The sequence below is a fragment of the Protopterus annectens genome, chromosome 14.part0 (genome assembly GCF_019279795.1).
Source record: "Protopterus annectens isolate FY-2018-M chromosome 14.part0, PAN1.0, whole genome shotgun sequence".
NCBI lineage: Eukaryota > Metazoa > Chordata > Ceratodontiformes > Protopteridae > Protopterus > Protopterus annectens.
The window spans coordinates 422325443-422352176 of NC_056748.1; positions in this window are offsets into that span (position 1 = coordinate 422325443).

The window sequence follows — 26734 nt, forward strand, 5'->3', positions numbered from 1 at the left end:
GTAAATTTACCCCTGGTCTGGCCCCCATATCTCTACTGGACAGAAGCAGACAGTAAGTAAAATATCACTTAACTAACATAACCCCCAAAAGCCTTAGCCACCTTCAAACTAACATATCTATCCTAATATACACCCAGGGTACATGGGGAGACAATTGTGTTGAGTTTGGTTGCACTCCCCTTGTGGCGGTCTTCAAGCTCACACCCCCTTAATTATTTATATTTACTCCACAGTCACAAAACCATAGAGAATAGAGAAAACACCACACAAAATGAATCATTACATTAAAAAGGTACAGATGGGACACTAGACTAATTTGCTTTGAAATTCCCACCACGTTAGAACATCCTAAACCACATTGGGATTAATTCTGTGTGGCCTGCTATCAAATCTGAGTAGACTAAATGTGTTTTAGACAAAATGAGTCTTGGAGTGAATTTAGACTAAATGCATCTTATATATACATGTTTTAGTACTGAGTATTATAAGTTATCACATATTGCATTAACACAGCTGGACAATAGGCAGAATACCAAAGTATCCAAAAACAAACCATCAGATAAGCAAAGTCTGGTCTGAGTTAAATAATCAAAACTGGCTTACAATGATGTCTAGTACTGTTTGTATAATAAAATAAAAAAATGAATAAATTTGAGCTGACATAGGATGACCCAACATTGTGCTTAGAAGCTGTAATTAAAATGGGCCAGTGGGGTGTCTTTTGAAAGCTTGACATTAGTTATTGTTATCAGTGGAACATCAGTATGAAAGAAGGGACTGTATAATAATTCCAATATTGTGATACATTAGAGTATTCCTCCTACTTGAAGGTGCACTAGTTTTGGGATAATTATGTAAGCAGGTGATGTGTGGGAATCAATGAGTGTAGGGGTGAAAATCCCCTTGCAAAACTGATCTAAAAGTATAATAACAAGTTACAGAATTCACAGTTTTTGTTACAGTTACAATTTAATTGTTTGATGGACCAGGACTTATTGTTTTGGCAGTCCTACTTTGAATAGGAAGCCTAGGCAAACATGTCAGCAAAGTTAAGGAAGTTAAAGATGCTTACATTACGCAATGCCTTTCTGCTACTATTTTATCCTTATACCAGTTTGTCTTAATTCACAAATGCAGTGGCATGAATATTACAAGGGCTGTTAATAGCTGTGTGGACACTTCATTTAAAAATTAGAAGAGAAAGTATTTTAGTAGGGCAGGTTGAACAGAGGGTCTAATATAGTTCACCTTTTTTAGTTTTATGTTGAAAGTTTGAGACTATGAATTCTTTTTTTTAATCCTTAGTACTGTAAAGGGGATGGTGAAGTGCTTACTTTTCTATGTGCTGCTAAGTATTTCGAGAAAAAAAAAAACAGAAATGTGTACAAAGTACTCATGATGGAGTTTAATATAAAATGAAACAATTTCATAGACAGTTTGCTAAGAAAATAGCATTTACATCAGAAGGATTAAGTGCTACAGAAAAATGTTTTTTAGAGTTTTTTTCACAAAGATGTATATAGCCTCTAACCATGGTTAGAACCACAAAGAAAAATAACGTGAATGCATTTTTTATCATATGTGAGATCCTGGCTAGGTAATCTTTCTGGGAGTCTTCCAGTAAATAACTGCAAACACACACAAAAAAAAAAAATCAAGATGCTTTGGGTGAGAAACACTAACATTTAAAACTAAGATGTAGGTCACTGGGTGGTCACATTTAGAATATCATGACTTTCCAGTTCAGAGAAAAAAATGATAAAAATCAGAAAAAAATTATACTTCCTGTGCTCATTGGTATTGTAATGAAAACTTCAGTGTCAGTTGTGATTCAGAAGTTCACATGACCTAATGTCATTATGTGATATAAAGCTGAGTCTAACAAGACGTATCAGTACTAACTGATACAGATCATCAAACTGACAAGATTGTTCTGCCAGCCACACCAGCCACAGCACAGCAAGTGAGACTCATAGCTGGTGCCATAGTAAATGGTGGGAAGAAGTAACTTGACTTCAGCTTTAGTTAGGCACATTATGTCAGTGATATACTATAAAAACTCACCAGGAAAGGCTAAACCAGTACAATGCTGACATAGACATCCTAGTTACTATGCATGACATTTGATAAGAGCATTTGGCCATCCAATGTGGCTAACACACATTAATGCAAAGTATCAGCAATTGGTAGATTAAAGTCACTCTTGGTGTCATAGGCATTAGGAATCTGGGATACTGAACATTTTTTCTGAAAAAAAAAATCATAAGGAGTATAGGAATATCAAGTTGTGTGTGTGACAGGAAGACATAAACTATCACACACACACACACACACACACACACACACACACACACACACACACACACACACACACACACACACACACATCTTCTAATTAAACATTTATTTTTTAGAAAATTCAAGATTGTGATCTGACAGTAGTGAATGCAAGGATGCTGTTGCACTGCACATAAGAAAATTACTAAATCCAGTCCTTAGATATGCAAGTGTTATTTGCAGGCAGGAAAATCAGAGAGGCCATCAAGGACATATGCATACAAAGTTTGTCTGTGTTAATGGAGAGCAGTGAAACCTTTACTAACTAAAAGTCGTATATTCTGAAATGAAAAGCCTCTATTACTTTAGAAAGTAATTTATAGTAGCAAATCTGAGGCTTACATTGTCCTCTACTTGGACAATGTACTTAATCCAGTCTTTGAAAAATACATTATTCAATTTAAACATACAAGAAAACCAAAATTAACCACCTGAAACATTAATGTTAACTAACTAAACTCTTAAGTGAGTGACTAGCAGTAACAGCTGGAAATCTAAAGCAGGTGTTGCCCTATACTTAAAGTATTAATTTCTGTTCACAGATTTGAGAGCAACAGTAGAAGCACATGGAACAAAGCAAGCTAATCATCAGGACATCAGTGTTATTAAAGGGTCTGTACCTGTCAGTGGAGCTCATCTAATAATGTTATATGATTTAAAATCTTGCCTTAGCAGACAGTCTTGTAGAAGTGTTAACTTGCATTTGTGATACACTCCTTTGAAAGGTCTGTATTGTTTTTTAGAAAACGTTAGCAGCAAATATAAGGCTGGTATGTTTCTCTATACTTCGGCAGAGTATTACATCCAGTATTCAGTTATACAAGAGACAGTCAGGAAAAAAAAACAAAGGGAGCCTCAAGGACATTGCTATCATAAGGGGACTGTCCCCTCAATAAATAACTAAATATCACTAAAATGGCTTTGACTAAATCTAGAACTGTTTAACTAATGACAGCCTAATCAATAACTCCTCAAAAACAATAGTAATTATTTTTGAGAACTATTCAAAGACTATGCTTAACAGATGAAGTACTAAACAGAAACTCTTTGGGTAACTCCTTCCACAAATATCAACTCAAACATACCTGATAATTTAACTTGATCAATACCTTGCTTTCTACCACATGCATGCAAACTAAAAGGCAATGCTTAAAATCAGCTTAAATGTGCGTGTAGAATTTTCCACTTTCTCACTGTACAAGTCATAGCCACTACTTCTCTAAAACCTTGACTGGGATAGATCTTTCCCTTCACTCCTTTAAAGTCATCATATAGTAATCCCCTGCTACAGGTCAATAATAAGAAAACCCTGCATTTTACTCTGTTATTAGTCAACAGAGAACATTATTATTAGCACCCATTATACAAAGCATTCTACTACTAATAATGTATGCATTATGCAAAGTTTAATGCTTGCTAGTGGCAGTGAGAGCTACTTTCTTACCAACATTTTCCCTCTTAAACTGATAAATTGTGCCGTCCACTTTTTTCTCAAACCAAAATAAACAAAGAACATCATGCAGTTTTTGCAACAAAAAGACACCTTTCTAAGTAAACCTGCATGATCTAGTACCACCAGAGAACCGGAATATGTCAATCAAATGTTCTCATTAATCTAGGTAAATACCGTAATAGTAAAAAGTCAACCTGCTGTTACACTTAATTATGACTTATCTATCAAAACCAGAATAACTTGGGAAAGTGTTATATGCATAGAATTAAATGGCTTAATCATTCTGGATAATGTGGTTAACCTTTAGTGGTTTGCAAAAGACAGAGACAAAATCGGCCACAAAGCATATGGCTAAACCATATGTTAATGGTTGTCTTTTTTGTCTAGTCACCAAAGACTAATGAACTTAAGTTAGATTCCACATGGACTAGTTTGAGAATTCATTTGTGCAATTCTTACAGTGTAAACATATACTATTAAATCTATTCACTGCTATGAACAATCACAGTAGTAAATTACAGAGGCCTGGTATTTTGTAGGATAATCATGCAATGGAATACAGGAGGTATACTGGTATTCATAAGAGTGGGAACACAAATATGGTGTTTGTCTCTAGTCTGTAAAGATAACACACAGACTCAGAAATTACTTATGGGTCTATTCTGACAGGAAAGAGTCATTGTAAATCTATATAGATTCTAAAGAGTCTCAGTCAAAATTTGTCTAAAGAATGTAATACTTGCTTTGAATACGTTATATTCTGTCTACCTGGGAATCTTTAATGTCCATAATTCTAATTTTAAGACACATATACTTCATCAAATCAAAAAGGAAAAACATTTGACATTTAGTACACGTCTCATATAAGTTATCCACCAAGATGCAGTAAACTAATGACCACTGTTTTTTGCTGAAAAAGAAATTTAGTCAGGGTATGTGACCATTTGGTAAACTCTGACAAAAGTGCAGTTAAATGTGTCATCTGTATCAATTGCCTCAGATATTCTAATAATTCTGAAACTATTATAAAACTGATAATCTGAACATCAGCAAACAAATGAAAGTGGTGAGTGGAGCCCTGAGCTCAAATGATTCTCTGCTGAAGAAGCTTGGAATATGTTTTATAAGATGATGTATACATTAATTGGCTGTTATGTTCCCTGGAAACCAAACTGAACTAAAATGAAAAGTATGGTGTACTAAATCCTAAGAGAAGCAGGGTGTGAGCTGAACGAGACTTTTAAAAGAGGTATGTATAAAGGATGTTTGGGGAGAAATATTAAAAACAGACCCATATCATTCTTTTCTTGAAAAAGAACTTCTAAGATAAAAATCAGTAATTCAGGATTAGATGGAATCACTGAATCTATGACACAGCCAGAGGAAATGACAAATGCATTTGCTATGTATTTCAGTAGCACACTTAATAAAATAGAAAAAAAAAAACATTTATAACTTTAATAAACATCAACTAGATGTTATATTGCCATACCTGACTGATGACATGGTAGATAACTGAGAAGAAAAATGAAGAATTACAGCTCATGGTCAACTGGAAATATCCCAGGGGTGTTTCAAATAATTTCCAAATTCACAATATTTTTGCACTTTAATGACTGTTTTAAAAATCACGAAGTGAATGTTTTGTATCAAACACATGGACTTAAAATAGCAATAACATTCAAGCTGAGAACTTTCCACCAATGAGTTTAACTTCCTGCATAACAAAATGTTTTGAGAGATTTTTGATAAACATTTTGTTAGTTTATCTGTTAATTGTTGTTGACCATGTTAGATCAGCTAGGTTTGTCTTACTTACAAGTGAGATCAGAAGTGGTATTCATACTGAATGGGGTCCATTTGTCAAGTATAGTGAGGAAACTCCCCTATTCATTTTCCAGTTCTGAGAATAAGTCAGATATGCTGGGAGGTCATGTCTGTTGTTTTTGTGCTTAAGGAGTTTCCTCATAGTTACATTAAAATATGGCTGAACTGAATGATTTGGAAGGATAGGCTATAAAAAGTGAAAATTACAGAAGTCATGTTTTGACTTTAAGAAACTGCATGACCTCTGAATTATAGCATTTTTCTATTATGGAGTAGTGTGCCTGGTTTACTAGTGAAAGCTCTAGAAACAGTTTTGGAGGAGACAGTGCAGCAAGTTACAGATGGCCATATGGAGGCCATGGAATCTGAAGGATTTGGGTGGAGTTGTAATGTTTTTATACAGAGGGTCAAAATTCAGACTGCATTTCTTACAAAATGTTATTGTGTACCCAACTGGCTAATCATAGGTTCATAGGTTGGTACTAGGCTATCAGCCCTAGGGCCTATACAAGCCTAGCCATATCAATTCCCTGGCTATTTCTTCCCACATTATTTACTTTCATGTCTTCAGAACTGATGTTTTGTGTGACTACAGACATGGCAGCACACCCAATATAGACAAACCTAACATGATGCAGCTGTTTATATGTATTTATACCTAAAAATACTAAATAAAGTGAATTTTGTCTGAGTGTCACACCATATGTTCCTGATAATTTTGTAGAAAATTTGGCCTATTTCCAATATATAGAGTTACATTGGTAGATACCCTATCTTGTTTCTCAGAGCTAATAGGATGCTAACTTTGTCATTCTTTACCATAAAATACATATATTATATGTTCTGGCTAACAAACTCAGTGAATACCAGTACTGTATCTGTACAGTGTTGTTATAACATTTTAAACTGTATTTAATTCTCAAAAAAAATGATAGCTGACATTCTTTTTTAAAATTACAGCAAAACTGTTGCAGTATTCATGATCAGCACATAGAATTTCTAATTATATTTTCTTAAAAATAATGGCACAAAACTAACTCAGCTTCACAAATATGCTGAACATATGCATTTGAGTTATATGTTCTTTTGTATGAAGGCATACAGTTTAATGAAGAATCTATATATATACTAGGAATTGTTTTTGATTAAGTGACTATAAGAAAAAATGGGGAAAAGTACTACAAGAAATAAAAGATATATGTAAGTTTTGGAACACATATAAATTGGCATATAGAAATAAAGTATATTTGATAAATTCCATCTTAAAAGGTAAAATAGCAAAGGTATCCAATACCTATATGATATCAGTACAATATGAAAAAGAAATAATGTCTGTTATATTTGCATTCGTATGGGTGTCAAGACTGAATCCAGTCAAAAGCGGAATTTTGTATATGAAAGAAGAACCAGGAGGATTAGGCCTAATAAACCCTATTGCACATACAACATCTTTAAATCTATACAGAGCTTTAATAGGAATTAAATTTGAAGGAATGTAAGAATCTGATAGGATTTATACTATATTATAAATATTCATGTTTTGGGGAAAAATGGAAATAGGAAAAAGGCTCAAGGGAGTTATGAATGAAGAGATTAGAATAAAATTTTGTCATGGAAATTAAAAGTGAATATGAGTAAAAAAACAAAGGAATGGTATATAAATATTATGAGACAATATTAATGTACTGATCACTGGAAACATTTAGAAATAAGAAAAAAGAAAGCAATATTAACAAGATATAAATGGTACAAGAATATTCATGAATGTAAAGATTTTTATGGAAGTTGTCTATAAGTAAATTACCTGTCAAGGCAAACATGCCTTGTAAGAAAAGACAAGATAGAATGTGTAATCATTGAAAAGAATTTGAAGCTACAGAGCATGTATTTTTGAATTGTTTTACAGTTAAAAAAATATGGGAAGAAATATGTAAATGTAAAATGTTGAAAGGTTTTACAAAAATGGAGCAAATCAATATGGATATGATCAAATATAGTTTTTATGATAAATGAAGAAAATCAATAGAATAATATTTTTGTTTCATGGACATTATGGACTGAAAGACTGGATGAAATTAAGTTAATGGAAATGGGTACTGGCAGACAATCTAAAGAAAATAACATGTTTGGTCATGGAAAAAGAGGGGGATGATCATCAAAATGAATTTAAGTAATATTTGTATAAAGTGTAAATAACTGTAAATATTGTAAATATGTATGTAATTATTGTGTAAATAAGTGATGTTTAATAAAAGTTACTCGTTATGGCACTCATAGGTCATGTAACTGAGTGCATGTGTCCATTCTTTTTCTTGTATGGAGGTGGCCGGGAGAACAGTGTGCAAAGATGGGGATTGTGGGAGATGGAGATGAGGTGACTGCCATCTTCATAGTGATTTTTTGGATCTTGTTGAAGAAAAAATGGTTTGAGATGGCAAAGAAGAAGCCTGAATGGAAGACTCAGAGGAAATCATCTAGAGAGAATTATTCGAGGGATCAAGATATGAGGAAGGAATTATAATTACAACCCTCCAGTTGGGAAAGTTGCAGGATGATGTATTAGAAAACATATTGGAGCAGAGTGGACCAGAAAAGGGTAAATATGCTTTCTAGGCTGAAATAATGAAGAAGTTAAGCAATGAAGAAGAAAAACAGAAGACATTTTTTGCAGAGATAGTAGGCACACTAAAAGAAGTGGAAAGAAGGAAAAAAGAAGATGGAAGATTTAGATAAGAAGAAATGGATTGTAAAGAATACAAAGCAAAGAATAAATAGAATTGGACAGGTATGAGATTAGGGACAAGTTAATTTTGACTTTAGGCATAAATGCACAGCAGGGAACAGCTTTCATTCTAATTAAAAAAAAATACATACTGTGATATCTTTTTTGAGACTGCTGACATTTTCAAAAGTTTTCTGAAGAAATATGGGAAAAAGATATTTATCCTTGAAATAGCTATGTTGTAAAGACTTTCTTTAGAGAAACACAGAAAAAGATTAATGTACTGTTTCAAAAGGACACAGAGAGAGAGAGAGACTAAAATATTTATTAAAAAATGTTTGCAATGAAGTAAAGGACATTTCAAAAGCATTTGATAATAGAGGACTTTGGATAGGAGCTTGGGACTATAATGCAATTTTGAAAATGGAGAATGCTAAAATTATATATATATTCCTGGTGTGATTAATGTTGATGGACACAGAGCTGTTAAGTATTCGGGGCAACCTAAAACATGTTTTTTTTTCTGTGGGAGGGAGGGACATTTTGTAAACGATTGTAAAAGAAAATATGTTATTTATGTGGGGAAACTGGTTATAATGTAAGGAATTATAAAGCAGTGTGTTATAAATATAAGTTAACAGGACATGTAGGGATGGATTGTGAGAGGCACAGGAAGCTAGAATGTGAAGCTGAACAACAAAATGTAAATGATAAAACAATTGCAGGATCAACAAAAGGAAATGGGAGAAAGTAATGACATAAATCAAGAAGAGATTTTGGACAATATACATAAAGGGAAGGGGAGAAAGAGAGTGGAACAGAAAATTAACGATGAGGACATAAATTGGAATGTAGTTAAGAAGAAACATATGATTGAGAAAAGAGTTAAAGATAGGAAAAAGAAAATTTCAGGAATCAAGAATAAAAGTTAGGAAAGGAAATGGATAATTAAAATAATTTTCCATAGATTAAAGAGTAGTAAATCTCAGAATTCTACCAATGTTAATAGTGTTTAGCAGGGAGAATTGTAATAATAGAATGGTGAAAGGGTTGTAAGGTGGATTTGATAGTATTAGAAGTTATTAGGATTTTGACTAAAGAAGAAAGAGAACAAACAGAGACATCATGGCCAGGTGGTATAGTATGGAATTTGAGACATGGAAAATGTTCAGGTATTGCCATAGTGTAAAGACCATGAAGATTAATGGTAGTGGATTTTAGATGGGAAGGAAAGATATATAGATTAATAGCAGTATATGCTTATGTCTTATATAAAGAAAGGGAGAAATTGTTTTTTAGATAAATTGCCATAGTGAATATGGACATAATAGTAACAGGAGACTTTAAAAGTCATTTAAGAAATAAGACATAATAAAAACGTGGAAATCTAAAATTATGGAATTTAAGTGAGCACTCATATCAGAGAGGGAGATTTCAAACAGAAACTGAATATTTTCTTCTGTCTAAAACTATAAACAAGCAGTAGACAAGTAGTAGACATGGGTTTTTCAGATCATTTAACAATATGGATTGAGATAGATGGAAATAAAGAATATATTAAAACAGGAAAAGGTTTTAAGAGAATAAATGAAAAAGAATGAATAAGAATAATCAAGAACACAATAAAATTATGGAAAGATTTAACAATGAAAGATTTGTATAAGAATTGGTCAGAATGGTGGACAATATTTAAAGAAAAGTATAAAAAGATGTATTTAATATGGAAGAATGGGAAAAGATACAAAAAGAATGTGGGTGAATTCATATTGTTTTGAGTAGTTTAGAGAAGAATAAAAAACATTATTTTAGGAAAGAAAAACTTCATCAAAAGCTGAGAGAAAATTGAAGAGTTATTATATAGGTAAAGATATTTTTATAGGGAGAAAGGAAGACATATCATTCTATTTAAGTACTAAAGTTAAGGAAGACAATGGTGTAATGAGAGAAATGAAAAATAGTGATGGGGAACTTTAAATAATGGATATTGTAGATACTTATGTGAAAGGGATGTTAAAAGAAAGAGGCTTAAAAAGAAAAGGTATGTGGAAGGTAAAACAGTTTACAGAAGGAAAAAATAATGGATTAGAACAAATTACAATAGCTGAGATAGATAAGGTAATTGTAAATGTAAATACAGCAGCTGGATTGGATGGCATAGGATATGGAATGTATGTGAAATTAATGGCATGTCAAAAAGAAATATTAATAAAAGTATTTAATTAGTTAAATGGGATAAAGTATAAAGAAATATATGAGGGTGTGATAAGATTTATATAGAAAAAGGGAGAAAAAAATGAAGTTAAAAATTGGAGACCTGTAATGTTGAATAATTGTGATTATAAGTTATTCATGAAAGTAATACAGAAAAGATTAGAAAATAAATTACATTATATAATACAAGAAGATGTTTATGAGTTAGAGGAAAAGGAGTTCATTAGATATTAATGATAATTAGGGAAATGGATAATATTAAGCAAGGTCAGATAGAAAATTAATAGTGGCATGTATAAATAAAGCATTTGATTCAGTAGAGCATAATACTTTATGGCACTTAATGGAGGAATATAATTTTAGTGTAACACTAGAAGGAGTATGCAAGCAGTATATAAAAATACTAAATGATTAGTTTAGTGAAAAAAAAGGTGAAGTGTAAAACAAGGATGCCCAATGAGTAGTTTTTTGTTCATAATGGTTATGAATAGTGTTTCAAAAGGATTAAATGCGGAGCTGGATAAGAGTAAATATATACAAGAAATGGGGGTAAAGTATCTTATGTCTTATGCTGATATAATATTAATAGCAAAAATGGAAAAGAAATGGAGAAAGTGATTACAAGTGGATATGATAAATTACAAGAAGTTGGTTTTGAATAGTAATAAAGAAATATGTAAAGCTTTAGGAGGTAAGAAAGATTTGAAAGGTTTGAAAGGTATACAGTTTGGGAAAACAAAATCAGCATTAGGAATTGAATTTGGAGAGCATGAAATAATAGAGCAAGGGAAGACAATCTTGAGAAATTTATAAGGATTTAAAGTTATGTGGATTAGGTATGAGCTATCATTATGTAAAAAGTATATTTAATAAATTCAGTATGGATGGAAAATTATTGTATTTATGATTCCAAGAGAGATATGGAAAAACAATTATTGATATTTTTCAATTTATCTGGGGATCCAGATTGAATCCAGTCAAAAAAGGAGTTTTGTACATGAAAAAAGACAAGGGGGGTTTGGGTTTATTGAATCTGATAATGCGTGGAGCATCTTTAAAATTATATAGAGCTTTGAGATTGATAAGTGGAAAAGAAAATATGTTGGTGATGAATATATTTAAGGAAAATAGAAGAATAAAGTTTAATCAAAAAGAATAAAAGAGAGAGAATGGAAGAATGAGATAAGGATATACTAAGAAAAAAGATCAAAATGTGGAATTAAGGATTGATGAAATTGATAAAAACGGGAAAAGCTGGTACAAAAAATATTACTAAAAAGTATATGAATCCTTGGGAAATTTTAATAAAAGGAAACATTTAAGCTGTAAAGCAAATAAATAGATGGTGTATGAAACATGTTGTATATCAAGATTTTTGTGGAGATTTAAAAGTAACAAATCTGTTAAAAAATATGATTTATAAAATGATTGATGAGAGAATTTGTTTATATTGTGGAAGCTCAGAAACAGAAGATGTAAAATAGTTAAACCTTTATGGGAAAACATAATAGAAAGTAAAATAATTAAAAAATTGAGAGACTATAAAGAAATTAGTATGGACATGATTGAATGCTTTTTTATGAAAAGCATAGTAAAGAATATGTTAATAATGTGGATAAAAATATTTGGTATAATTTGGACAATTTGGAATGGAAGGTTAAATGAAGTTATGTTTAATGACAAATGGATATTACCAGATATAAGGAAAATGAAATGGTAGTTATGGAGAAAAGAGTGGAGGTATGTATGAAATGTAAGCAATGAAGAGATGTAATATGAAATGTTCTCTTTTTGTAAATATGGTAGTTTTCTTTTTTGTAAATATATAAATATGTAAATATCTAAATAACTTATAAATAAAAATCCCCTACTCTTTATGATAGGTGTTTTGGGATCTTTTTCATCCACCTATTACCACCAACTTAGGCAGATGGGGCCTTGGTTTAACATCTCATCTGAAGGATGACAGACTCAGGAGTGCAGAACACCCGCCCAAATCCTACGTGTCAGTGGCAGTAATTGGTCTACAATCTTCTTCACCAAATACAAGCAAACTACATGTTGTGGCACTGACACAACAGGTAATCTCCTATTTGAGACACTTATACCTACAATACAGGATATGCCTAAAATTCCCTTGAGTATTTAGCAAATAAGCTTGTTAGAGGCTGCAGTGTTCTTGTCAGGATTCTTACTCCTCTGGTATCTCCTTCTCAGTGAAGTCAGACCATAAACTTGGGACCTTCTCCTTTAAACTCCCATAAGTTCGTGAAGCAAACCCCACTGAATTTATAAAGTGCAAACATACCAATATCTACCTTTTGTAGGGCAAAATAGCAAAATTAATTCTTGACTGCACTTCCCCAGACTTTAATTCAACAAAAAGCTTCACTATATAATTTTACACCTATTTAGAAAAATGCATAGAACTAACCGTTCCTTCCAGAACTAAATATCATACTTAATTCAAGAACAAACTACCCTGGTAGTCCACCACTGCAATTTAAACCATTAATACAAAAGAAAGAAAGAATTTGGGTAATTCCAGTGCCATGGTTGGATAAATCCCTGACTACACCCCAGCCATCCCTCATTTGATTATCAGCTTGGGTGGCTGTCCGAGCAGCAGGGAGAGGTGAACATTATCATCACTTGTGAAAGGGTGGTTCTGTGGGCATCTCTTGTGATAATCCCTTTTGGAGGCTGGAGATATTGATATTTTTGGCATGGTCTAAAGGGGGAATAGGGTGGGCACATTGCCGAGCTGTGGAGGTGGGTTGAAATGATTTGCTCACTCATCTCTTAGACACAGCCACAAGAATCATGTAGGGGAGTAACAGGTTAGGTCATAAAGGAAAACATTTGCTTTGTGGATGTTGTGGGCTAGACCTGCAGGATGCCCTTCAGACACATGCTGGCCCCAGCTCTATAGCAGCACTTCTGGAGGGGGGATTAGAAAATGGATTTTAGGCCCAGTCTTGGGTGTGATGCACTCAGTAGGGACCTGTAGGGTGATGCAGAGGGGAGAAAAATCCCTCGCCCACAAAAAAGAAACTCCTTAAATTATTTGGAAAGAATAAACATTATATTCGAAAGGATAATATAAGAAGCATTGCAGAAAAAATGAAGAACACTATCAGATTCACTAAAGGAGACCAAAAACATATGCTGGCCTCTGAAGGCAAAGATGATTCTAAATTGCCTTAACAAGGTCAACAGTCAACAAAACTGATATGTTCATGACTAGAGTGATTCCATTAGAACTTTATGAATATTTGAAAGTTAATAGCCTGCAAATTACCGTCAGTGGTCTCCGTAAAGTCCATAAGAATCTGAATGACCCTCCATTATGACCCATCATCTCAGGAGATGGATGGATCACTGAACCAGCTTCAATATTTGTGGAACAAAAGCTAAAGATGGTACTGAGTAAGGCAACAACAGTACTTAAAGATACACAACACTTCCTAACTCCCTATTTGATTTCACAAGTACCAACACATATGATTCCAGTTATCTCATGGTTACTCTGGATGTATAGAGTCTGTTTACTGTTATCCCTAATGATTTCAATATTGACTCTGTAAGGATGTTCTTTCATGAAAAGAGTGAATTTAACAACAACATTGTTATGGTTATTTGTATGTTACTTGAGATGACACTTGAAAACAACGTATTTATGTTTAATGAAAGGATATTTTGGCAGAAATGGGGTATAGCAATGGGCAGCCCATGTGCAAATAGTTATGCCAATTAAGTGTTAGCTAAATGGGAAGACTGTGTTCAGTAGCATTCCACTTTTTCCAAAGATTCTGTATCATAAGTCTTTTGTCTATGATGTGTTTTTAATTTGGGATGGCACACAACAGTGGTTAAATGCCTTCATAAAATATCTTGAGGGAACTACTTCCTTCACTTCCTTTCTCAAATTCAGCATGAAAGCTTCAAATACAGAAACAGATTTCTTAGATGTTTCTCTGTGGATTGAAAGAGATGGAATGGATTGAAAGAGATGGAACTCTAATTACTCATTTGTACAGGAAGGATTGTTGGAAGAATAATTTACTTCATCGGAGCAGTATGTGCCCTGGTTATATATACAATAACATCATGAAGGGCAATTCTTGAGAACATTGTGGCTCTGCAGTAGGGATGACAATCCTATACATGGCTCTCAAACACCTTGAACAGAGTTTTAAATAAAGTGGTTATAAAGAAGGAGAGGTTAATAAGTCTAAGATGAAGATAATGGACCCAAGAGACACTAAAGGGAGACCATTATTTTCCAATAGGAATTATGCAAGATATTGCAGCAGCACTACTACACCTTCCAGGAATAAGGATGTACAATTGCTGTTAACTTATTCATCTGACACTAGACATATATGTGAGGTCATTCACGAGAACTGGAATATTCTCCCAAGTGATGATGACCCAAAGAGGATCGTAGGGGATTACCCATCCTTCTACTATAAGAACAGTTCCAATCTGAAGAGATAATTATGTCAAGGAACAAGATTACGCACACGTCAGCTTTCCAGTAGGACTGGCACCTACCCTTGTAGATAATGTAAGGCATGTAAATATATTTCAGGTGTGAATTAATTTATACATCCAAATTTTGAGAAGAAATATGAGGCTCATTTATATGCTGATTGTAAGAGCAGAAATATGATCTATCTTGCATTTTGCACAATATGTGATAATTTTTGCATTGACAAAACTAATTGACCTTTGAAGGGGAGAATTCTGCAGCATGTAAGGGACATCTGCAATGCCAATATTAAAAATGCTTCAGTTGGTTTATGTTCTGGACCATGGTAGTTGGATTATTTTATTTTTGCAAAGCTAAAAAAAAAACAGTGGGTGAAGGACCATGATCAAGGACAGCTGTTGTCTTTATTTACGTAGAAAGTTGCTAGAATAACAGGATTTGTTTGGCATATTTTTAAAGACTGTGACATCTGAAACTTAAATGTCTTAGGATCATAGGAAGTTACTAGGCTATTGGCCCTGAGGTCCTTATAAGCCTAGCCAAGAGTTTAACCCATGGTTAGATAAGTCAGCACACAAAATCCATGGCCAGCAGGGACACAGGTGAAATCCCAGGGGTATATATTGTTTCCCATCCAGTTGCACTTGAAAAGGGATAATGAGGTACTCTGCCTGATGTGGAGTGGGAGTCTGTTCCACAGATGGGGGAGTCTCAGGGACACAAATCTGTCCAGCCAACAAGTCTTATTCATGTCACAGCCCAGGTTGTGTGTGTGGGTTACTTGAGTGGAGCTTGACTTGCAGATATGCAGCAGTCCCATCAAGGTGAGGTCTGAGATTGCTTTGTATACCAGACAGTGGTCCCCTGTGAGGAGTCTGTATGAAACTGAGTAGAAGGACAGGGCTTTTAGCCTATCTGTGTAGGGTAGATGTTTGAAGCCTTGGATTCTTCTCATGAGGAACCTCAGTGGTCTCTCCAGCTGCTGCATGTACAGCGATTTGCAAGGATTTATAAAGAAAGAATACAGGGATGTTATGACCTCCTTATCCCTGAATGAGATACCCTTACTTATGAGGTGGGCCATGTAGAAAGCTTTCCGTACAATGGAAGAAACATGGTGGTCAAAAGTCAGGTTGCTATCAACCTGGCCGCCCAAATCCCTTATGACTGATTGTGTGCTTAGGACATTGTTATTAATGTGATAATATGTGGGGATGTCACTTTCCCCAAAGGGGATGATGATGATGCCACATTTCTGGCACCAGTCATTTATTTGGGTGAGACTCTCTTGGAGGACATCCACATCACTTGGGGAATTGACCGCGCCCAGCTTGCAGTCATCTGCAAACTTGTACAGCCATAACCCACTGGTTTTGGCCTGCACCTCAGACAAGTATATCCTGAATAACAGAGGCCCCAAGACCGATTTCCTGGGGTACACCACTCATTATGGGTCTACTGCTTGAGGTGGCTTCCCCTATTTTGATTAGGTGGGTTCTATCAGTGAGCCAGTTTGCTACCCATCTAGTAACATATGGATTGATGCCTAGCTGAGAGAGTTTATCTATTATGCCAGAGTGGGAAATAATGTCGAAGGCTTTAGCCAGATCAAGGTAGGCGGTGTGCACCATCTTCCCCTCGTCCATGGCTTTGGTGACTGTCTCAAAGAAGTCACCCAGATTTAACAGACATGACCTCCCCTTGACAAAGTCAAAATGTGTGGGGTCAGGTGTTTGGAGGTTGCCGATGTCCCTGTTAATGAGGTCCATGATAATCCATTCCATGGCCTTGCAGATCAGGCTAGTTAGCCTGATGGGTGTATAATTTTCTGGATCTCCACCTTTGTGTAAAGGGATGACTGTGGCTGCCCTCAATTTGGCTGGGACAAAGCTGGTACTCAGGCTTTGGTTGAATAGGGTGCCTAATGGTGCTGCAAGATCATGCCTGAGTTCATGTAGGATGCAGCCTGGGATGTTATTGGGTCCCATGGAGGCTGTATTTTTTGCCTTTGAGAGGGCAATAATGACCTGTTCCCTAGAGATAAGGGGAGGGTGGTAGGTACTGGGGATGTCCTGATTTACTGATGGGGGGACAGAGAGGTGATGTTTTTGCTGAATCTGTCAGCCAGTAGGTTGGCTATATCTACAGCGTTTGTGTATGTGGTGTCCTTGACCACCATTTCTGAACAGATCTGGGTACTTGCCTTATGATTGTCTCTACAACATACACTTATTATTTATTAAGTGCAATTGTCACTGATTTGCCTAAAAACACAATTTTTTACAAGGAGCAGACCACAATATGATGCAAAACAGAGAACAATTGAAGACACTTTAGTCCCCCACTCACCTCTGTGATCATCAATAACAGCCACTTTTATGATTGCAATATTTGATTGTGGTCAAATGAATGAATAAATACATTCCAATGTGGCAGTTATATATTTATGATCTCAGCTCACTGATGTCTGAATTTAGTGTGCAACGCACTGCAATCCCTCCTAAAATTCCTCTCATCCTTTTTGCTATTAAATCAAGGAGAAAGCTAAAAAAAAAAAGTTAGGACCAAAGTCAGGGACAGGTTTTACCTTTACATAATTAGATATTTGCCAGAATAATGAGTTTTGCATTGTCATGATTTTTATGAAGTTTGTTAGTTCCTAAACTGAAATGTCTGTCATTATTTAGTAACTTCAGTCTTAACTGATATGCATAAACACACACACACACACACACACACACACACACACACACACACACATATTTTTGGCAAGACTCAGACTGAAATGAATAGCAAAATCTGGCACGTTTTGTAAAATCAGAGACTGTTGAGGATTTATCCCCTCCACGCATACATAAATACAATTACAGCAACATCACATATTCATAGATTAATAAATAGCCTTGCTCCCACTTGTGCCTCTGCAGCAGTCTCTTCATTTCTTCTTCCACTCTGTCTTACTATATGAGATTTCTTTGCAACGCGATAGATGTGCAGAGTTCTGTTTACCAAGAACAAAACAGAAAGACAGAATGTTGACTGTTATTTCATTTAAAAATAATAGTCTTCTTTCTGGTTTTAAATAGCATCCATAAAAACACTTGCTTATTTATTTATTTTTAACTGGGGAGTTGCAGCCAAGCATTGAGTACAACAAGCCACCCTGCTGCTTTAAAGACATATTGATCTCTATGGCTTCTATCTATCTATCTATCTATCTATCTAATTATTTTTATTATTTGTTAACCGGGTTTGTTACCAGGTCCATAAACTCTTATCTGCAATATGAATTATATTGCATTTCTTGCCATTTAGGTGTGGTTACCAAAGCGGGCATTGGTCTAATCCAGGTCCTTCTCTAGAATATGAGTGCAAAATACACTAGTATTTCTCATTTGAGATATTTATTTGTTTTTTTCTATATTGAAATTAACTGTCGATGTTTTTTCTTTGTTTTTACTTTTGTTTAAAATATTTACCATTAAAGTAGTGGCTAAGGGAACAAACATGCCTACCGCTTTTGTCAGTGTTATGGCCTGCTGGGAAAATAATTGCTATAAAAATTAGAATTATAAACATTTAATTGGTAATTTTTTATTACTTGATACAATACAGATAAGTTACTTGAACAGTTTAAGAATATCATTAATGAAACTATAGCTTTTCTTTACTTTTTACAGGAAGAATCTTGGATAATAAAATGCAATACTTAAATGTGGACATTTATTATAATACAGGTTCCAACAGTTTTCAGTTTAAGACTTTTGAAAAAGATACTTATGTTAAATCATTCTATGTCTTTAGTTGCCATCCAATTTTTTATGAAAAAGAATATGATGTTGCCACATTTAATTTCTGAAATTAACACTTTTAAGGAGAAAGGACTTGAATGAAACTTATGTTTGAAAATGAGTTATGTAGCACAGATGATTGAGCAGCATATTGATGAAGTTTTTACTAACAGAGATTAGAAGGTAGGCGGTGTGCACCATCTTCCCCTCGTCCATGGCTTTGGTGACTGTCTCAAAGAAGTCACCCAGATTTAACAGACATGACCTCCCCTTGACAAAGTCAAAATGTGTGGGGTCAGGTGTTTGGAGGTTGCCGATGTCCCTGTTAATGAGGTCCATGATAATCCATTCCATGGCCTTGCAGATCAGGCTAGTTAGCCTGATGGGTGTATAATTTTCTGGATCTCCACCTTTGTGTAAAGGGATGACTGTGGCTGCCCTCAATTTGGCTGGGACAAAGCTGGTACTCAGGCTTTGGTTGAATAGGGTGCCTAATGGTGCTGCAAGATCATGCCTGAGTTCATGTAGGATGCAGCCTGGGATGTTATTGGGTCCCATGGAGGCTGTATTTTTTGCCTTTGAGAGGGCAATAATGACCTGTTCCTAGAGATAAGGGAGGGTGGTAGGTAGTAGGGATGTCCAGATTTACTGATGGGGACAGAGTGGTGATGTTTTTGCTGAATCTGTTAGCCAGTAGGTTGCCTGTATCTACAGCATTTGTGTATGTGGTGTCCTTGACCACCATTTCTGAACAGATCTGGGTACTTGCCTTATGATTGTCTCTACAACATACACTTATTATTTATTAAGTGCAATTGTCACTGATTTGCCTAAAAACACAATTTTTTACAAGGAGCAGACCACAATATGATGCAAAACAGAGAACAATTGAAGACACTTTAGTCCCCCACTCACCTCTGTGATCATCAATAACAGCCACTTTTATGATTGCAATATTTGATTGTGGTCAAATGAATGAATAAATACATTCCAATGTGGCAGTTATATATTTATGATCTCAGCTCACTGATGTCTGAATTTAGTGTGCAACGCACTGCAATCCCTCCTAAAATTCCTCTCATCCTTTTTGCTCTTAAATCAAGGAGAAAGCTAAAAAAAAAAGTTAGGACCAAAGTCAGGGACAGGTTTTACCTTTACATAATTAGATATTTGCCAGAATAATGAGTTTTGCATTGTCATGATTTTTATGAAGTTTGTTAGTTCCTAAACTGAAATGTCTGTCATTATTTAGTAACTTCAGTCTTAACTGATATGCATAAACACACACACACACACACACACACACACACATATTTTTGGCAAGACTCAGACTGAAATGAATAGCAAAATCTGGCACGTTTTGTAAAATCAGAGACTGTTGAGGATTTATCCCCTCCATGCATACATAAATACAATTACAGCAACATCACATATTCATAGATTAATAAATAGCCTTGCTCCCACTTGTGCCTCTGCAGCAGTCTCTTCATTTCTTCTTCCACTCTGTCTTACTATATGAGATTTCTTTGCAACGCGATAGATGTGCAGAGTTCTGTTTACCAAGAACAAAACAGAAAGACAGAATGTTGACTGTTATTTCATTTAAAAATAATAGTCTTCTTTCTGGTTTTAAATAGCATCCATAAAAACACTTGCTTATTTATTTATTTTTAACTGGGGAGTTGCAGCCAAGCATTGAGTACAACAAGCCACCCTGCTGCTTTAAAGACATATTGATCTCTATGGTTTCTATCTATCTATCTATCTAATTATTTTTATTATTTGTTAACCGGGTTTGTTACCAGGTCCATAAACTCTTATCTGCAATATGAATTATATTGCATTTCTTGCCATTTAGGTGTGGTTACCAAAGCGGGCATTGGTCTAATCCAGGTCCTTCTCTAGAATATGAGTGCAAAATACACTAGTATTTCTCATTTGAGATATTTATTTGTTTTTTTCTATATTGAAATTAACTGTCGATGTTTTTTCTTTGTTTTTACTTTTGTTTAAAATATTTACCATTAAAGTAGTGGCTAAGGGAACAAACATGCCTCCCGCTTTTGTCAGTGTTATGGCCTGCTGGGAAAATAATTGCTATAAAAATTAGAATTATAAACATTTAATTGGTAATTTTTTATTACTTGATACAATACAGATAAGTTACTTGAACAGTTTAAGAATATCATTAATGAAACTATAGCTTTTCTTTACTTTTTACAGGAAGAATCTTGGATAATAAAATGCAATACTTAAATGTGGACATTTATTATAATACAGGTTCCAACAGTTTTCAGTTTAAGACTTTTGAAAAAGATACTTATGTTAAATCATTCTATGTCTTTAGTTGCCATCCAATTTTTTATGAAAAAGAATATGATGTTGCCACATTTAATTTCTGAAATTAACACTTTTAAGGAGAAAGGACTTGAATGAAACTTATGTTTGAAAATGAGTTATGTAGCACAGATGATTGAGCAGCATATTGATGAAGTTTTTACTAACAGAGATTCCTATTTTAAGCCTATTTTACAAGTTTTCACAAAATGAGTGTACGGTATTGAATAATATAAATGAGTTGAATTTAAATTCAGCAGTGGTCATTATGATGTCAGTAGATACTGAAGAAATAATAACAGAATATTATCAGTAATTGGAAGGTTATTAAGGGCAGTGAGGACTTATTCCTAGGTTTATTTATAAGACTGGATTTAGCATTGTTTTACTTGAGTCTAGGAAGCCAGTAATCAAATGTTATCCCACTAATAAAAGCTGGTGTACTTACTGCTACAATTGGGGCTTGGTTTGTAAGTAACAGTTGAAACATTTATGTTGGGAGTGTAGAAAAATCATTTTGAGTATCTGATCATTCTAAATGTAGTTCCAGTGGACTAGTGTATAAAGCTACATGCCCACACTGCAAGTGTTTCTATGTAAAAACTACAAGGGAACTCTCAGTCAGCATATACGAGCACTGGTTAGCCATTAGAAATAAACTGGGCATTATGCAAACATGGTGTCATTTTTTGGCAGTTTCAAAGGGTCTATGTTTGGTGTTTTGGACCAGGTTGTGATTGATAACAGAGGAGAAGACTTTAGTAATATTATGGAGAAAAAAGAATTGAAGTGTCAGCTGAAATTGCAGGTAGGTAAACTTCACAGACTCCATGACAGTGTTGGTGTTAACAGTGTCTTAAAATTTAGACCTCTATTCTAGTCATCAAGTCTACTTGTTTGCATTTGATGGTATTTTTAATACATTTTGGCTGGTGGTATTTATTATTTTTTTTTTTTTTTAATATTTGAATGAGTTACTTTGTTTTTCTTAGGTGAATTTTGAATATGTGATTTATATGTGAGAGTATTTAAAGGGCTATTACATTCATTGTTGCTATCTGGTGAAGTCTGTATTTAAGTAGACAAAAAGATGTATTAAAATCATTTTTGTGTTCCATAATTTTTTTTGTTAAGCATTGAGCTAAGATAGTTGAAATACCACACAAAAAATGCATTGATTCATTAAATCCCCCTTACCTTCATGGGAGGTTTTATAAATGCTCTTTCAGCTTACCATAAAGCTCTGTCATCTCTAAACACAGCTAAATGAAATATGTATTTCAAAACAGTCTTTAATGTGTCCATCACCTTATAGAGCAGTATTTAAAGCTGCTTAAAACAGCTAAGGTGGACTGATATAAAAGCCAAAATATTACAATAACAATAAGGGATTGCACTTGCTTTTGATCAATTGATTGTTTATATTGATTATTTATATTACTGTGCTTTTATTTTACATGACATAACAAGAAAAAAATCATTAAAATGTTAAAAATAATAAAATGTGTAATGGCTGCTACCTTGATGTTCCACAGTGTGTAAATATATCACTTGTTAATCAGATACATTTATGATGTTTACATTTATGTAAACCTCTTATTATTGATTAAAAAATGTACATTTAACTAATTTGTAGAACTGTATATACTTCTTACATACTATTTCCATGTAATTTGTAGCACTTTTCTCATTTGGGCTTTCTGTGAAAATTAGCTTATGTCCATTAAATAGATGCATCTTTGTTATACACAATTTGTCTTTTATACATGCATATTGATTTTTCTCTGAGCCTCCATTCCTCACTTATTCCATTGTTAAAAAGAACTACACCTTTCTTATTGTGAAGTATCTCACTATTAAAGATTAGACTATTTAATCTACAAGTTTTGATATATTTATCAATGAGTCAACAGTAACTGTATAAATATTTCCTGATCCCAACTCCCCAAGTCTATAAGCTCCAGAATGCATTTGTATTTATTAGCTGAATTGCAAAATTTCATTGAGAGCAACCTTTATTCATCCTTGCACTGTATTTTATTTATTGACATTTAATTACCCAGAAAGTCCGACTGGGTAGGAGCTCATTTTCAGCAGAGGCCCAGGCAAAAAAAAAAAAAAAAAAACAATAATTCTACTTTCTTTAAAAATAATAATAAAAAAAAAAAAAAAAAACCCAAAAAATACAGTTTAAAAATATCCCAGATTAGATGTAATATGAAAACCTTGGTTAAGAATAGATACACATTATATGACAATAATTTAATAGTTCGATAAATTTTAGCTAGTCTATAGCAGGGCCAGTGCTAGCATTTTGGCACCCCCAGCAAGTTTCAAGTTGGGGGCCCTACACAAGAGAATATCAAGTGTGACCATATTGCCATCACACCCCCTTCCCTGTCAAGCTCATCCAGCACCATTTAACCACTAAAATGTCACTACATTCAGATCATTAAGAATTGATGTGCCAAGGTACACACTGGCATTTTAGTGCCATTGTTACATTATGATAAACTCCTGTACCACACCAAGGTAGCTACTCACAGGTACACACACTGACTGGCATTTAGTACCAATGTTACATTGTGACAAACCCCTGTACCACAGCAAGGTAGTGACTCACAGGTGCACACACTAACTGGCATTTAGTATCAATGTTACATTATGAAACCCCTGTACCACAGTAAGGTTGCCAGTCAGCTGCACAAACACCAAATGGCATTTAGTACCAATGTTACATTATGGACAAACCCCTGTACCACAGCAAGGTAGCCTCTCAGGTGCATGCACACACTGACTGACATTTAGTACCAATGTTACATTATGACAAACCCCTGTACCACAGCAAGGTAGTGACTCACAGGTACACACACTGACTGGCATTTAGTACCAGTGTTACATTGTGACAAACCCCTGTACCACAGCAAGGTAGTGACTCACAGGTGCACACACTAACTGGCATTTAGTACCAATGTTACATTATGACAAACCCCTGTACTACAGCAAGATAACCACTCACAGGTGCAGAAACTGACTGCATACTCAACTGCACAGATTTTCACAGAATGTCCAGACGTGACTCATTTTTGGTCTGTTCCTCAAAATTTGTAGTTTTCTGGATTTTTTTTTTTGTAGCAAAGCATTGATTGAATTCACTAAATGACAGGCATTTCAGTTTCAATTCATTGGCATTTAGTAGCAATGTTGTTACATTACAACAAGCCTCTGTATCACATCAAGGTAGCCAGTCCCACAGAGGTACACAAAGACAAAGACATCCACAGTGACTCCCACACAAAGACACCCTCAAGAGAAAGACAGTTATACAGCAAGGCTGAACACAGATACCCACACAGACTCCCTCACATAGGACAGAAGCACTCCAAGACAGAGACTCTTGCACACAGGACAGATACCCACACATGATAACGACAGCATTATGGCAAGACTAAACAGAGACATGGCAGACAGCTACACAGACTCTTGCACACAGGACAAACACCCACACATGACAAGGACTGCATTACAGCAAGACTGAACATTAACTTCCACACAGGACAGAGACACCAACCCCCAGAGTACAGAGACAAGGGAAGGACAGATGTACTGCAAGACTGAACATAAACTCACACGAGATTGTCAGCACTACCACAAAACAGAACTGAAACATCATTCCCAAACACAAGACGATGACAACAATACTGCAAGACTGAAACAAGCAGCATTAGATAAACTGACATCACTCAAGGCAATTACTGACATGCAGAACAGTCACACTGCAGATGTGCATAACACAGCTATGGGAGAGAGATAGAAAAGACACAAGACATACAAGGGAAAGCCATGGGGATTACAGAGCCTAAGGCTGACTCAAACCCAAGAGAAAGCCATGGGGATTACAGAGCCTGAGGCAGACTCAAACCCAAGAGAAAGCCATGGGGATTACAGAGTCTGAGGCAGACTCAAACCCAAACAAACCGAAAAGAAAGCCATGAGGATTACTGAGACCAAGACAGATGACTCAAACCCGAACAGAGCACAATGGGGATTACTGAGCCTGAGGTAGACAGACTCAAGCCCAAAGAAACACAGAAGAGAACCATGGGGATTACAGAGTCTGAGGCAGACTCAAACCCAACAGAAACCAATGGGGATTACTGAGCCTGATGCAGACTCAAACCCAAGAGAAAGCCATGGGGATTACAGAGTCTGAGGCAGACTCAAACCCAAGAGAAAGCCATGGGGATTACAGAGTCTGAGGCAGACTCAAACCCAAGAGAAAGCCATGGGGATTACAGAGTCTGAGATAGACTCAAACCCAAGAGAAAGTCATGGGGATTACTGAGCTTGAGGCAGACTCAAACCCATGCACAAGACAGCAATGGGGATTACTGAGTCTGACACAGGCAGACTCAAACCCAGAGAGAAAAAGGTGATGACCAGAGTATCATTTGTCTTCAATGTGCATTTACCTCTTCAGCTTTTTTGACTGCTGCCATTTGTCTGTTCTTTCTGTGCTTCTTTCCTAGCCTCACGATGAGGCCTGACACTCCCATATGTCCTAGCCTCACGATGAGTCCTTCCACTACCAACTGTCCTAGGCTCCCGATGAGTCCTGCAGCTCCAAATGAGTCCTGCTGCTCCTTGCTGCCTTTGCATAACATCCTGCTAATTTCATCCTCATTGTTCTACTTGGTCCTACCTGTTGGAGTAAGCAAAAAAAAAAAAAACAGTGAATACACAGCATACAATACGAGCCACACTAAGGTGCTACCTGAAATTTACTGCATGACAGCTGTATAAAAGATTACTGGAAAGGAAATATGAGGACATACCTAGAGTTTTACTGGGATCTTACGAATTTTCTTCTGGACAAAGTCTTCAATGAGGCTGCCATGTGATACACTTTGTCCCACTTCATGCTCTGTTGAGATCACAGCTAAGCCTGAAAGTCTCTCCTGACTCATTGATGAATGTAGGTATGTCTTTGAGCTTCAGTTTAGAAAAGCTGCATTCTGCAGTAGCCAACTGTAACAGGTGTAATCAAATAAATGCGCAGTAAAATGTAAGTATTTGTATATATGTCTTGCAAGTGGTTGCGAATGAGGAAATTTAACACAGTCAGTGGTGATGATTCATTATCAATCATTTGTGAAAGGCTTTTCAGTTCATGTCCAAGGTCAGAGTCATCAATATCACAGTGGCCACTTATCCTGTTAGTCAGTTGTCCTTTCAGAGCTTGCAGTGTTGGAGCAATTTGCCTTCTGCAGCTTCACTCAAGGCTTTAATATTTGATAAAAATCGAAAGGCCTTATCAAACTCGGAAAGCTGCTCAAACTGGTCAGTAAATAATTGGATTGTTGTGTCCAGCAGCACATTGAAGAACTCTACACTTAGTTTTACTACTGGATCCTGTACATTCTCATCTTCTTCATTGTGAAAGAACCACTTTACTTTCCTCTGCCTCTTTTCTTGAAATGTGGTGCCAACGTCCAGTTCTTCCACTATCTTGGAGGCTTCACCCATGGCATGTTGAAATCCTGTCTCTTTCCAATTCTTTA